General features: G+C 60.1%; 1 non-coding gene across 1 annotated transcript; it reads left to right on the top strand.

Annotated features, from left to right (window-relative positions):
- The first annotated feature begins 12,740 nt into the window (after nt 1-12,740).
- Nucleotides 12,741-12,859, top strand: LOC131867979 (5S ribosomal RNA). The gene has a single exon (XR_009366499.1). It is a non-coding gene; the product is annotated as a 5S ribosomal RNA (ribosomal RNA).
- The last annotated feature ends 2,817 nt before the right edge of the window (nt 12,860-15,676 follow it).

Genomic DNA, 15,676 nt, shown 5'->3' with positions numbered 1-15,676 from the left:
CTCACAATGGCCCAAGGCCAGAGATCGGACTGCTACGATTTACCCCAACAATCATCGTGCCACTCTTCGCAGAGAGGTGATAGACGCCAACGAGCCCGCGCATAGCAATCGAGGTGTAAAAAGGGCGTTGAAGGCAGGAAGCCTGGACGAAAGAGGCTACGAGGTCACCTCGAAGCGGTCTAAGAATCGGGCGCACTTGGGGCGACTACCAGTGCCAACCCCTTATCCCGCGGTGCGTCCGACACACAGAAATTTCCAAGGCGGCCAAGGAGCCTCCCCGCATAGCAATCGGGGTGTGAGGTTACGGATGCAGCATTGATAGCAATCGAGGTGGGAGGCGAAGGATGCAGAAGTGAGAGCCGAGGGATGTAGCAGAGATAGCAATCGGGGTGTGTGATGCAGAAGAGATAGCAATCGAGGTGTGCGGTGGGAAGGGCCCAGCAGCCAGAATGCATGAAGCGACGGATGAAGCAGTGATGACAACCGGGCTGTGAGGAGAGGAGGGATGCAGCCAAGAAAGCAATCAGGGCTCGAGGCAAGGGATGCATCAAGGATAGCAATCATGTTGTGAGGCGAGATTCCAAAGGCTAAACGTGAGAGGCTGCAGGGTCGACTCAGAGAGGTCTATGCATGTGAGAGGCTGAAAGCAAGGTCAACTCGGAGCGGTCTATGCATCGGGCGCGCTTGGGGCGACTACCAGTGCCAACCCCTTATCCCGCGACGCGTCCGACAAAGAGAACGTTCCAAGGCGGCAGAGGAGGTTACCAGCCGAAGGATGCAGTAGCAATAACAGGTATAGTTCCGCGGCGGCCGAGAAGACTCACCGCATAGGAATCGGGATGCGAGGCGAGGGATGCGGCGGGAAGGCCCCGACGGCTAAACGGAAGAGGCTGCAGGGCCGCCTCGGAATGGTCCAAGCATCGGACGCGATTGGGACGACTACCAGTGCCAACCCCTTATCCCGCGATGCGTCCGATACACAGATAGTTCCAAGGCGGCCGAGGAGCCTCACCGCATATCAATCGGGGTGCGAGGCGAGGGATGGGGCGGGAAGGCCCCAACGGCTAGACGGAAGAGGCTTCAGGGCCACCTCGGAATGCTCCAAGCATCGGACGCGCTTGGGGCGACTACCAGTGCCAACCCCTTATCCCGCGATGCGTCCGATACACAGATGGTTCCAAGGCGGCCGAGGAGCCTCACCGCATAGCAATCGGGGGTGCGAGGCGAGGGATGGGGCGGGAAGGCCCCAACGGCTAGACGGAAGAGGCTTCAGGGCCGCCTCGGAATGGTCCAAGCATCGGACGCGCTTGGGGCGACTACCAGTGACAACCCCTCATCCCGCGATGCGTCCGATACGAAGATGGTTCCAAGGCGGCCGAGGAGCCTCACCGCATAGCAATCGGGGTGCGAGGTGGGGGATGCGGCGAGATGGCCCCAACGGCTAGACGGAAGAGGCCACAGGGCCGCGTCGGAATAGTCCAAGCATCGGACGCGCTTGGGGCGACTACCAGTGACAACCCCTTATCCCGCGATGCGTCCGATACGAAGATAGTTCCAAGGCGGCCGAGGAGCCTCACCGCATAGCAATCCGGGTGCGAGGTGGGGGATGCGGCGAGATGGCCCCAACGGCTAGACGGAAGAGGCTGCAGGGCCGCCTCGGAATAGTCCAAGCATCGGACGCGCTTGGGGCGACTACCAGTGACAACCCCTTATCCCGCGATGCTTCCGATACGAAGACAGTTCCAAGGCGGCCGAGGAGCCTCACCGCATAGCAATGGGGGTGCGAGGTGAGGGATGCGGCGAGATGGCCCCAACGGCTAGACGGAAGAGGCCACAGGGCCGCCTCGGAATAGTCCAAGCATCGGACGCGCTTGGGGCGACTACCAGTGACAACCCCTTATCCCGCGATGCATCCGATACGAAGATAGTTCCCAGGCGGCCGAGGAGCCTCACCGCATAGCAATCGGGGTGCGAGGCGAGGGATGCGGCGAGATGGCCCCAAAGGGTAGACGGAAGAGGCTGCGGGGCCGCCTCGGAATAGTCCAAGCATCGAACGCGCTTGGGGCGACTACCACTGCCAACCCCTTATCCCGCGATGCGTCCGATACACAGATAGTTCCGAGGCGGCCGAGTAGCTGGGGGATGCGGCGAGATGGCCCCAACGGCTAGACGGAAGAGGCTGTAGGGCCGCCTCGGAATAGTCCAAGCATCGGACGCGCTTGGGGCGACTACCAGTGACAACCCCTTATCCCGCGATGCGTCCGATACACAGATAGTTCCGAGGCGGCCAAGGAGCCTCACCGCATAGCAATCGTGGTGCGAGGTGGGGGATGCAGCGAGATGGCCCCAACGGCTAGACGGAAGAGGCTGCAGGGCCGCCTCGGAATGGTCCAAGCATCGGACGCGCTTGGGGCGACTACCACTGCCAACCCCTTATCCCGCGATGCGTCCGATACACAGATAGTTCCAAGGCGGCCGAGGAGCCTCACCGAATAGCAATCGGGGTGCGAGGCGAGGGATGCGGCGAGAAAGCCCCAACGGCTAGAGGGAAGAGGCTTCAGGTCCGCCTCGGAATGGTCCAAGCATCGGACGCGCTTGGGGCGACTACCAGTGACAACCCCTTATCCCGCGACGCGTCCGATACACAGATAGTTCCAAGGCGGCCGAGGAGCCTCACCGCATAGCAATCGGGGTGCGAGGCGAGGGATGCGGCGAGAAGGACCCAACGGCTAGACGGCAGAGGCTTCAGGGCCGCCTCGGAATGGTCCAAGCATCGGACGCGCTTGGGGCGACTACCAGTGACAACCCCTTATCCCGCGACGCGTCCGATACACAGATAGTTCCAAGGCGGCCGAGGAGCCTCACCGCATAGCAATCGGGGTGCGAGGCGAGGGATGCGGCGAGAAGGACCCAACGGCTAGACGGAAGAGGCTTCAGGTCCGCCTCGGAATGGTCCAAGCATCGGACGCGCTTGGGGCGACTACCAGTGACAACCCCTTATCCCGCGACGCGTCCGATACACAGATAGTTCCAAGGCGGCCGAGGAGCCTCACCGCATAGCAATCGGGGTGCGAGGCGAGGGATGCGGCGAGAAGGACCCAACGGCTAGACGGAAGAGGCTTCAGGGCCGCCTCGGAATGGTCCAAGCATCGGACGCGCTTGGGGCGACTACCAGTGACAACCCCTTATCCCGCGATGCGTCCGATACACAGATAGTTCCAAGGCGGCCGAGGAGCCTCACCGCATAGCAATCGGGGTGCGAGGCGAGGGATGCGGCGAGAAGGACCCAACGGCTAGACGGAAGAGGCTTCAGGGCCGCCTCGGAATGGTCCAAGCATCGGACGCGCTTGGGGCGACTACCAGTGACAACCCCTTATCCCGCGACGCGTCCGATACACAGATAGTTCCAAGGCGGCCGAGGAGCCTCACCGCATAGCAATCGGGGTGCGAGGCGAGGGATGCGGCAAGAAGGACCCAACGGCTAGACGGAAGAGGCTTCAGGGCCGCCTCGGAATGGTCCAAGCATCGGACGCGCTTGGGGCGACTACCAGTGACAACCCCTTATCCCGCGACGCGTCCGATACACAGATAGTTCCAAGGCGGCCGAGGAGCCTCACCGCATAGCAATCGGGGTGCGAGGCGAGGGATGCGGCGAGAAGGACCCAACGGCTAGACGGAAGAGGCTTCAGGTCCGCCTCGGAATGGTCCAAGCATCGGACGCGCTTGGGGCGACTACCAGTGACAACCCCTTATCCCGCGACGCGTCCGATACACAGATAGTTCCAAGGCGGCCGAGGAGCCTCACCGCATAGCAATCGGGGTGCGAGGCGAGGGATGCGGCGAGAAGGACCCAACGGCTAGACGGAAGAGGCTTCAGGGCCGCCTCGGAATGGTCCAAGCATCGGACGCGCTTGGGGCGACTACCAGTGACAACCCCTTATCCCGCGACGCGTCCGATACACAGATAGTTCCAAGGCGGCCGAGGAGCCTCACCGCATAGCAATCGGGGTGCGAGGCGAGGGATGCGGCGAGAAGGACCCAACGGCTAGACGGAAGAGGCTTCAGGGCCGCCTCGGAATGGTCCAAGCATCGGACGCGCTTGGGGCGACTACCAGTGACAACCCCTTATCCCGCGATGCGTCCGATACACAGATAGTTCCAAGGCGGCCGAGGAGCCTCACCGCATAGCAATCGGGGTGCGAGGCGAGGGATGCGGCGAGAAGGACCCAACGGCTAGACGGAAGAGGCTTCAGGGCCGCCTCGGAATGGTCCAAGCATCGGACGCGCTTGGGGCGACTACCAGTGACAACCCCTTATCCCGCGACGCGTCCGATACACAGATAGTTCCAAGGCGGCCGAGGAGCCTCACCGCATAGCAATCGGGGTGCGAGGCGAGGGATGCGGCGAGAAGGACCCAACGGCTAGACGGAAGAGGCTTCAGGGCCGCCTCGGAATGGTCCAAGCATCGGACGCGCTTGGGGCGACTACCAGTGACAACCCCTTATCCCGCGACGCGTCCGATACACAGATAGTTCCAAGGCGGCCGAGGAGCCTCACCGCATAGCAATCGGGGTGCGAGGCGAGGGATGCGGCGAGAAGGACCCAACGGCTAGACGGAAGAGGCTTCAGGGCCGCCTCGGAATGGTCCAAGCATCGGACGCGCTTGGGGCGACTACCAGTGACAACCCCTTATCCCGCGACGCGTCCGATACACAGATAGTTCCAAGGCGGCCGAGGAGCCTCACCGCATAGCAATCGGGGTGCGAGGCGAGGGATGCGGCGAGAAGGACCCAACGGCTAGACGGAAGAGGCTTCAGGGCCGCCTGGGAATGGTCCATGCATCGCACGCGCTTGGGGCGACTACCAGTGACAACCCCTTATCCCGCGACGCGTCCGATACACAGATAGTTCCAAGGCGGCCGAGGAGCCTCACCGCATAGCAATCGGGGTGCGAGGCGAGGGATGCGGCGAGAAGGACCCAACGGCTAGACGGAAGAGGCTTCAGGGCCGCCTCGGAATGGTCCAAGCATCGGACGCGCTTGGGGCGACTACCAGTGACAACCCCTTATCCCGCGACGCGTCCGATACACAGATAGTTCCAAGGCGGCCGAGGAGCCTCACCGCATAGCAATCGGGGTGCGAGTCGAGGGATGCGGCGAGAAGGACCCAACGGCTAGACGGAAGAGGCTTCAGGGCCGCCTCGGAATGGTCCAAGCATCGGACGCGCTTGGGGCGACTACCAGTGACAACCCCTTATCCCGCAATGCGTCTGATACACAGATAGTTCCAAGGCGGCCGAGGAGCCTCACCGCATAGCAATCGGGGTGCGAGGCAAGGGATGCGGCGAGAAGGACCCAACGGCTAGACGGAAGAGGCTTCAGGGCCGCCTCGGAATGGTCCAAGCATCGGACGCGCTTGGGGCGACTACCGTTGCCAACCCCTTATCCCGCGATGCGTCTGATACACAGATAGTTCCGAGGCGGCCGAGGAGCCTCACCGCATAGCAATCGGGTTGCGAGGCAGATTATTGGGAAGGGAACCCCCTGGGATGCGGCTCAAGCAGTGCCCAAAGGGACTGGAATGCGGAATCACATCGAGAGACCCAAATGCTATACGAGGGCTCAAATCGAATTATCGATTTGGCCACGACATGGACGCATCGGAACGACTACCTTTGCCGAACCACTCGCAATTGCATCCATACCGAAACCAATAGACATTTCCGTTAGAGCCCTCGCATAGCATTCGGGAATCTCGCATGCCCCTCTAAATCGACCAATGCTGGCGCTCAACGAAAATCCGAGCGCTACCACCGTTCGAGCGCCAGCATTGGTCGAGTTAGAGGGGCACGGGGGAGAATGCTCCAGTCAACACCTCCCCTATATAAGTTATTTGTCCGATTCTCGCACAACCGTAGTCTGCCTCGTCGAATCAAACAACGGTCCCAGATTCCGACTTCCGTTCCGTAGAGACCCAAAAGCTAGATGGAGGCTCGCAAGAAAGAGAGTCGGCGCATAGCAATCGGGTTTCTCGAACGTTTAGGGACCGAGCTCACTTGCGGATAGGGCAAAATCCGCCAAGCAACCCAAAAGCTAGACGGGGGCTCGAATCGAATCGCCTAGGCGGCCACAACAACGACGTGTTGGATCGACTACCAGTGCCAAACCATTCAGCAAGACTAGTCTGTGTCGAGGCCGGATAGAGATTCTCAGAGAGCGCCCGTATAGCATTTAGGAGACCTGCCGCGTCCCTCACACTCGACAAATGGTGGTGCACGTTTATAAATCCGAGCGATCCCAACCCTTTCAAGCACCAACATCGGTCGAGATAGAGGGGCACGGAGGGGGCTGCGTGAGACAACACAGTCCCCTATATAAGTTATTTGTCCGATTCTCACACATCCGAAGAATGGTCATCAAATCGGACAACAGCCCAAACTTCCGACTTCCGTCCCAGAAAGCCCAAGAGCTATCTAAAACGTTCATGGCCGGAACTCGATCGCGGCTATACCAGTCCGCCAAGCAACCCAAAAGCTAGACTGGAGCTCTAGTCGAATCACCTCTGTGGCCATTGCAAGGACGTGTTGGAGCGACTACCATTGCCGAACCATTCCGCAGGTCGAGTCCATACCAAGGCCGCATAGAGATTCACGATGAGCTCCTGCATAGCAATCAGGAGACTTGCCGTGTCCATCACAATCGATAAATCCTGGTGCAAGATTTTTGCATCCGAGCGCTCCAACCAGTCGAGCACCAGCATCAATCGACATAAACGGGCACGGGGGGAGGATGCTCGAGAACACTACCTCCCCTATATAAGTTATTTGTCCGATTCTCAAGCAGCCGAAGTCTGGTCATCGAATCGGGTCAAAGACCACAACTTCCGACTTTACCCACAATGCAAGTCATCGAATCGAACATCGGCCCCCGAGTCGGACTCCATGCGTATGTCAGGTCATCGGACCCAAATTCCGCCTTCCTGCGCATGGCGGGCCATCAATATCAACTCGGTCATCGGACCCAAACTCCGCCTTTCTGCGCATGGCACGCCTTCAAATCGGTCATCGGACCCAAATTCCGCCTTCCTGTGCATGGCGGGCCATCAACATCAACTCGGTCATCGGACCCAAATTCCGCCTTTCTGCGCATGGCACGCCATCAACTCGGTCATCGGACCCAAATTCCGCCTTCCTGCGCATGGCAGGTCATCGGACACAAATTCAGACCTCGCCAATATGCCTACGTATCGAATCGGTCATCGGACCCAACTTCCGACTTCATCCATACTGTAGGGTCTTTGAGGTTGGCGCGGTGCGCTCAACCCGGGGAGTCGACCCATCGAAGCATACACCTCCCCTATATAAGCTATTTGTCCGATTCCCACACCTGTGTAGTTTGCACCTCTGACCAGGACATCGACCCCAACTTCCGAACTCGACTGCAACGACGGCACCAGCGCCTTGGTGCGCACCTTGCGACGCACAGTCCCAACATTCGCCTTCCTGCACATGGCAGGTCATCGGACCCAAATTCCGACCTCGCGAGTATGCCTACATATCGAATCGGTCATCGGACACAACTTCCGACTTCATCCATACCGTAGGGTCTTTGAGGTTGGCGCGGTGCGCTCAACCTGGGGAGTCGACCCAACGAAGCATACACCTCCCCTATATAAGCTATTTGTCCGATTCCCACACCTGTGTAGTTTGCACCTCCGATCAGGACATCGACCCCAACTTCCGAACTCGCCTGCAACGACCGAACCAGCGCCTTGGTGCGCACCTTGCAACGCACAGTGCCAACATTCGCCTTCCTGCACATGGCAGGTCATCGGACCCAAATTCCGACCTCGCGAGTATGCCTACATATCGAATCGGTCATCGGACCCAACTTCCGACTTCATCCATACCGTAGGGTCTTTGAGGTTGGCGCGGTGCGCTCAACCCGGGGAGTCGACCCAACGAAGCATACACCTCCCCTATATAAGCTATTTGTCCGATTCCCACACCTGTGTAGCTTGCACCTCCGATCAGGACATCGACCCCAACTTCCGAACTCGACTAAAAAGACCGCACCAGCACCTTGGTGTGCACCTTGCAACGCACAGTGCCAACATTCGCCTTCCTGCACATGGCAGGTCATCGGACCCAAATTCCGACCTCATGAGCATACCTACTAATCGAATCGGTCATCGGACCCAACTTCCGACTTCATCCATACCGTAGGGTCTTTGAGGTTGGCGCGGTGCGCTCAACCTGGGGAGTCGACCCATCGAAGCATACACCTCCCCTATATAAGCTATTTGTCCGATTCCGACACCTGTGTAGTTTGCACCTCCGCTCAGGACATCGACCCCAACTTCCGAACTCGCCTGCAACGACCGAACCAGCGCCTTGGTGCGCACCAAAAGTGCGCACTTTTGGAGGGCACTTTTGTGCGCTCCAAAGGTGCGCACTTTTGGAGGGCACTTTTGTGCGCTCCAAAGGTGCGCACTTTTGGAGGGCACTTTTTGGAGGGCACTTTTCTGCGCTCCAAAGGTGCGCACTTTTGGAGGGCACTTTTTGGAGGGCACTTTTCTGCGCTCCAAAGGTGCGCACTTTTGGAGGGCACTTTTTGGAGGGCACTTTTCTGCGCTCCAAAGGTGCGCACTTTTGGAGGGCACTTTTTGGAGGGCACTTTTCTGCGCTCCAAAGGTGCGCACTTTTGGAGGGCACTTTTTGGAGGGCACTTTTCTGCGCTCCAAAGGTGCGCACTTTTGGAGGGCACTTTTGTGCACTCCAAAGGTGCACACTTTTGGAGGGCACTTTTTGGAGGGCACTTTTCTGCACTCCAAAGGTGCGCACTTTTGGAGGGCACTTTTTGGAGGGCACTTTTGTGCGCTCCAAAGGTGCGCACTTTTGGAGGGCACTTTTTGGAGGGCACTTTTGTGCGCTCCAAAGGTGCGCACTTTTGGAGGGCACTTTTGTGCACTCCAAAGGTGCGCACTTTTGGAGGGCACTTTTCCTGCGCTCCAAAGGTGCACACCTAGGTGAGCACCTTCGACCACACCTTGTAGCACACCAAACTCTGACTTTCGACTTCATCCGCAATGCAGGGTCTTTGAGGTTGGCGCAATGCGCACAACCAGGGGAGTCGACCCATCAAACCCAACACCTCCCCTATATAAGCTATTTGTCTGATTCTCATACATGCGTAGCCTGCAGGAGCAATTAGGACATCGACCCCAACTTTCGGCTTCTAAACGAAAACAAGGTCTTTGAGGTTGGTGTAATGCGAACAACTAGGGGAGTCAACCCATCAAACCCAACACCTCCCCTATATAAGCTATTTGTCTGATTCTCATACATGTGTAGTCTACAGGAGCAATTAGGACATCGACCCCAACTTTTGACTTCTTAACGAAAACAAGGTCTTTGAGGTTGACGTAATGCGCACAACCAGGGGAGTCGACCCATCAAACCCAACACCTCCCCTATATAAGCTATTTGTCCGATTCTCATACATGTGTAGCCTACAGGAGCCATTAGGACATTGACCCCAACTTTTGACTTCTTAACGAAAACAAGGTCTTTGAGGTTGGCGTAATGCGCACAACCAAGGGAGTTGACCCATCAAACCCAACACCTCCCCTATATAAGCTATTTGTCTGATTCTCATACATGTGTAGCCTGCAACAACGATTAGGACATCCACCCCAACTTCTGAATTCGTCTGCGTTGACCGCACCAAAGGTGCACGCCTTGGTGCTCACCAAAATCCGACTTCCGACTTCTTCTGCTATGCGGGGTCTTTGAGGTTGGCGCAGTGCGCACAACCAGGGGAGTCAACCCACCGAATGCAACACCTCCCCTATATAAGCTATTTGTCTGATTCTCATACATGCGTAGACTGCAGCAATGATTAGGACATCCACCCCAACTTTTGACTTCTTAAACAAGACAGGGTCTTTGAAGTTGGTGCAGTGCACACAACCAGGGGAGTCGACCCATCAAACGCAACACCTCCCCTATATAAAGCTATTTGTCCGATTCTCATACGTGTAGTCTGCAGCAGCGATTAGGACATCGACCCCAACTTCCGAATTCGTTTGCATTGACCGCACCAAAGGTGCACGCCTTGGTGTGCACCTTGGAGTGCACTTTGGTGCTCACCTCGGTGCACACTTTGGTGTGCACCTCGGTGTGCACCAAAGGTGCGCACCTTGGAGCGCACCAAAGGTGTACACTTTGGAGCGCACCACATAGGGTCTTTGAGAGGTTGGCGCAGTGCGCACACCAAGGTGGGTGTTGAGGTGCGTGCCGAGGTGGGTGGGTGCTAGGGTGCGCTCCATGGTGGGTGCCAGGGTGGGTGCGTGCTAGGGTGGATTCCAAAGAGGGTCATAGGGTGGGTGCCAAGGTGGGTTGGTGATATAGTGGGTTCAAAGGTGGGTACTAGGGTGGGTTCCAAGGTGGGTCACAAGTTGGGTGCCAGGATGCGTGGGTGTTAGGTTGGGTGCCAAGGTGGGCTCCTGCGTGGGTGGGTGCTAGGGTGGGTTTCAAGGTGGACGCGAGGGCGGGTGCCAAGGTGGGTAACAAGTTGGGTGTTAGGATGGGTGAGTGCTAGAGTGGGTGCCAAGGTGGGTGGGTGCTAAGGTGGATGCCAAGGTGGTTCACAGGGTGGGTGGGTTCTAGGGTGAGTTCCAAGGTGGGTCACAGGTTTAGTGCTAGGGTGCGTGTCAAGGCGGGTGTCGAGGTGCCTGGGTGCTAGGGTGTGGATGCCAATGTGGGTCATAGGGTGGGTACTAGGGTGGGCTGCAATGTGGGTGCCAAGGTGGGTAACATGCTCGGTTGGTTCTAAATTGGGTGTCAGGGTGGGTGTGCACCCACCTTGCCCGAGGTGGGTGCCAAGGTGCCAGTGTGGGTGGGTGCTAAGGTGGATGCCAAGGTGGGTGAGAAGGTGGGTGATAGGTTGAGTGGTAGGATGGGTGGGTGCCAAGATGGGTCACAGGGTGGGTGCAAGGGTGGGTAGGTGCTAGGGTTGGTGTCAGGGTGGGTGGGTGCTAGGTTGGGTTCCAAGGTGGGTGCGAGGGTGAGTGTCAAGGTGGGTCACAGGTTAGGTGCTAGGATGGGTGAGTGCTAGGGTGCAAAGGTGCCAGGGTGGGTGCTAGGATGGGTCGATGCTAGGGTGAGTGGCAAGGTGGGTCCACAAGTGTCAAGGTGGGTGCCGAGGTGGGTGCCAACTTGGGTTCCAAGGTGGGTGCCAAGTGGGCGACTGCTATGGTGGATGCCAAGGTGGGTCACGGGGTGGGTGCCAAGTTGCTAGGTTGTGTTCCAAGGTGGGTGCCAACGTGGCTGCTAGGGTGCGTGGGTTAAAGGGTGTGTCACAACGTGGGTGCCAGGATGGGTGCGCACCCACACTGGCCAAGACGGGTGCAAGGTTGGGTTCCAAGCCCGGTCACAGGCTGGGTGCTAGGATGGGTGGGTGCCAAGGTGGGCACCAGGGTGGGTGCACCCACCCTGGCCAAGGTGGGTCACGGGGTGGGTCCTAGGGTGGGTAACAGGGTGGGTACTAAGGTGCGTGCCAAGGTGGGTCATGGGGTGGGTGCCAAGGTGGGCACCAGGGTGGGTGTGCACCAACCCTAGCCAGGGTAGGTCACGGGGTGGTTGTCGGGGTGGGCGTCAAGGAGCCAAGGTGGGTGGCAAGTAGCCAAGTTGCGTGCCAAGGTGGGTGTCGGGGTGGGTGCCAAGGATCCAAGGTGGGTGCCAAGGAACCAAGGTGGGTGTCTGGGTGGGTGCCGAGGTGGGAGCCAGGGTGGGTCCCAAGGTGAGTGCAAAGGTGGGTGCCAGGGTCAAGGTGAGTGCCAATGTGGGTTCCAAGGTGCCAGGGTCAGGGTGAGTGCCAATGTGGGTTCAAAGGTGCTAAGTTGGGTGCGAGGTTGGGTGCGAGGGTGGGTGGGTGCCAAGGTGTGCTAGGTGGAAGCCCGGGTGGGTCGGCATCCCATGGGTGTCGAGTTGGGTGCCTGATGGGTGCTTCTTGTCAAGTTTTAGTCGTCGGGACTCATTTCGAGCCTTAGAGGTCGTTTCTTGTCCGGTTGCCCTGTCTTCGACCTGGGAACCCAATTTTGGTCCTCGGGTCCCATTTTTTTTTGTCTCGCATCCCACTTTTGGCCTGTGGCCTTTTCGGGGTCGATTCTCGTTTTGGGCATCAGAGCATGTTTCTTCTCCTAAAACCCAATATTTGTTTATTAAGTCTCGGAACACATTTTTGTTCTCGTGGACCCATCATGGGTCTTGGAACGCATTTGTGGTCCTTGGGTCCCATTTTGCATCCCGAAACTTGTGTTTTGGTGCTTGATCCCTATTTTGGGTGCCCACCTTGCACCAAGTGCGCACCCGGGGCAAACCGAGCGCCTTGGTGCACCGGGGCAAGATCGAGCGTGCACCCGAGGCGCCCCGAACATGCACCAAGGTGCACTCGGCCCACATGTGAGCGCAGGTCGTTGCGCCCGAGGTGGTGTGTGGGCACCGCGTTGCAGACGGGACACTGCACGCACACGACGCCCCGTCCAGGTGCACGCACGTAGGCCGGGCCGGGTGCACACCCGACGCCCTAGCAAGGTGCGCGCACCCGGGCAGGGCTCACACTTGGCGAACGGGGCGCACTTCGCGAGGGAGGGTGTGCACCTCGACGGGGGTGGGTGGCCGGGGTGGATTCGCACGTGGGTCGCGGTTTGCTAAGTACACACTGCGACAAGCTCATAACGGGTGCGATCATACCAGCGTTAGTGCACCGGATCCCATCAGAACTCCGCAGTTAAGCGCGCTTGGGCCGGAGTAGTACTAGGATGGGTGACCTCCCGGGAAGTCCCGGTGTTGCACCCTTTCTTAGTTTTTCGCCGGGCGTCGCAATGCTATTTGAATAAACCTTTTGCCCGTTTGCGTTCTCGTCGGGGCCGGGCCGGGCCGGGGTGCGCTGCCCGCACTACCGCGCGCGCGGGGGCGACACCGAGCGCGCACCCGAGGCGCCCCGAGCACACAGGCCACGGTGCAACCCGGGCGTTGTGCGCGCACCCCGGTGCGCCCGAGGTGCTGCGCGCGCACCCAGGTGAAATCGGTGTGCACCTCGGCCAGTGCGCGCTCGGTCGAGTCGCGCACGTTGGCCAAGGTGCACGGTGATGTTTCTTACTCTAAGGTTCCGCACCAGACGCCCGGGACAGGTGAGCGAAGCTGGGCGGGGCCGGGTGCGCGGCCGGGGCAGGTGCACGCAGCTGGAGAGAGCTTTGGAGCACACCAGAGGTGCGCACCTTGGAGCACACTTCGGAGCGCACCAATGATGCGCTCCATTCAAAAGTTTCCTGAAAAGGCAAAAAAAGTTGAGATTATAGAATTTCCCACTTGAGAGATTGTAAAAAAAAAAAATTTAAAATGAAGGAAACGCGGGTGCCAAGGTGTGCGCGCCCGGGTGCGCAGCCCAGCCAAGGTGTGCGCACCAAGGCGCCCACCCTGGCGAAGGTGCACGCAAGGTGCGCACCCGAGGCAAACCGGACAATTAACCCAACTTTCGACTTCGCGCGCACCTGCGCACCTTGGAGCGCACTTCGGAGCGCTCCTTGTTGCGCACCAATCTTGGGCACCTCGGAGTGCACCATGGCGCCCACCAAGGTGCGCACCCGGGGCAAACCGAGCTCCGACTTCGTGCGCACCTTGGAGCGCACGAAAGGTGCGCACCATGGCGCCCACCAAGGTGCGCAGCCCAGCCAAGGCGTGCGCATCAAGGTGCGCACCCTGGCGAAGGTGCGCACCCGGGGCAAACCGAGCTCCGACTTCGTGCGCACCTTGGAGCGCACAAAGGGTGCGCAACCCAGCCAAGGTGTGCGCACCCCGGGCAAACCGAGCTCCGAATCGTGCGCACCTTGGAGCACACTTCGGAGCCCTCCTTGGTGCGCACCGATGTTGCGCACCTCGGAGCGCACCCGGGGAAAACAATGCAATTAACCCGACTTTCGACTTCGTGGGCACCTCGGAGCGCTCTCGGGTTCGCACCTCGGAGCACACCGAGGTGCGCACCTTTGATGCGCTGCCTTCACCAATTTCCAGAAAAGGCAAGAAAACATTGAGAAGGTGTGCGCACCGAGGTGCCCACCCTGGCGAAGGTGCACGCGAGGTGCGCACCCGGGGCAAACCGGGCTCCGACTTCGTGCACGCCATGCTGCGCACCTTGGAGGGCCATGGTGCGCACCTTGGAGCACACTTCGGAGCGCTCAATGGTGCCCAACCCAGCCAAGGTGCCCACCGCGGCGAAGGTGCACGCGAGGTGCGCACCCGGGGCAAACCGGGCTCCGACTTCGTGCACGCCGCACCTTGGAGCACACTTCGGAGCGCTCCTTGGTGCGCACCAGGGCGCGCAACCCAGCCGAGGTGCCCACCCCGGCGAAGGTGCACGCGGGGTGCGCACCCGAGGCAAACCGGGCTCCGACTTCGTGCACGCCATGGTGCCCACCGCGGCGAAGGTGCACGCGAGGTGCGCACCCGGGGCAAACCGGGCTCCGACTTCGTGCACGCCGCACCTTGGAGCACACTTCGGAGCGCTCCTTGGTGCGCACCAGGGCGCGCAACCCAGCCGAGGTGCCCACCCCGGCGAAGGTGCACGCGAGGTGCGCACCCGGGGCAAACCGGGCTCCGACTTCGTGCACGCCATGGTGCCCACCGCGGCGAAGGTGCACGCGAGGTGCGCACCCGGGGCAAACCGGGCTCCGACTTCGTGCACGCCGCACCTTGGAGCACACTTCGGAGCGCTCCTTGGTGCGCACCATGGTGCCCACCAGGGCGCGCAACCCCGCCGAAGGTGCACGCGAGGTGCACACCCGGGGCAAACCGGGCTCCGACTTCGTGCACGCCGCACCTTGGAGCACACTTCGGAGCGCTCCTTGGTGCGCACCAGGGCGCGCAACCCCGCCGAAGGTGCACGCGAGGTGCGCACCCGGGGCAAACCGGGCTCCGACTTCGTGCACGCCATGGTGCGCACCAGGGTGCCCACCGCGGCGAAGGTGCGCACCCGGGGCAAACCGGGCTCCGACTTCGTGCACGCCGCACCTTGGAGCACACTTCGGAGCGCTCCTTGGTGCGCACCAGGGCGCGCAACCCAGCCGAGGTGCCCACCCCGGCGAAGGTGCACGCGAGGTGCGCACCCGGGGCAAACCGGGCTCCGACTTCGTGCACGCCATGGTGCCCACCGCGGCGAAGGTGCGCACCCGGGGCAAACCGGGCTAGGACTTCGTGCACGCCGCACCTTGGAGCACACTTCGGAGCGCTCCTTGGTGCGCACCATGGTGCCCACCAGGCCGCGCAACCCAGCCAAGGTGTGCGCACCAAGGTGCACGCGAGGTGCGCACCCGGGGCAAACCGGGGTCCGGCTTCGTGCACGCCGCACCTTGGAGCACACATCGGGGCGCTCCCGGGTTCGCACCGGCGTTGCGCACCGTGGTGGGCACCTCGGAGCGCACCGTGGTGGGCACCTCGGAGCACACCAAGGTGGGCAGCGAGGTGCGCACCTTTGATGCGATGCCTTCACTAATTTCCATAAAAGGCAAAAGAAAACGAGATTTTAAAATTTCCGTTTTGAAAGATAGTGAGAAAAAGGGAATGCTGGTGCCATCTTGAGCCCGCCCTGGTGCGCAGCCCAGCCAAGGTGTGCGCACC

Source organism: Cryptomeria japonica, unplaced genomic scaffold (genome assembly GCF_030272615.1).
Source record: "Cryptomeria japonica unplaced genomic scaffold, Sugi_1.0 HiC_scaffold_192, whole genome shotgun sequence".
In the NCBI taxonomy this organism is placed as follows: Eukaryota; Viridiplantae; Streptophyta; class Pinopsida; order Cupressales; family Cupressaceae; genus Cryptomeria; species Cryptomeria japonica.
The sequence above is the reverse complement of the archived record's forward strand: the minus strand, read 5'-3'. Positions and strand labels throughout refer to the sequence as shown.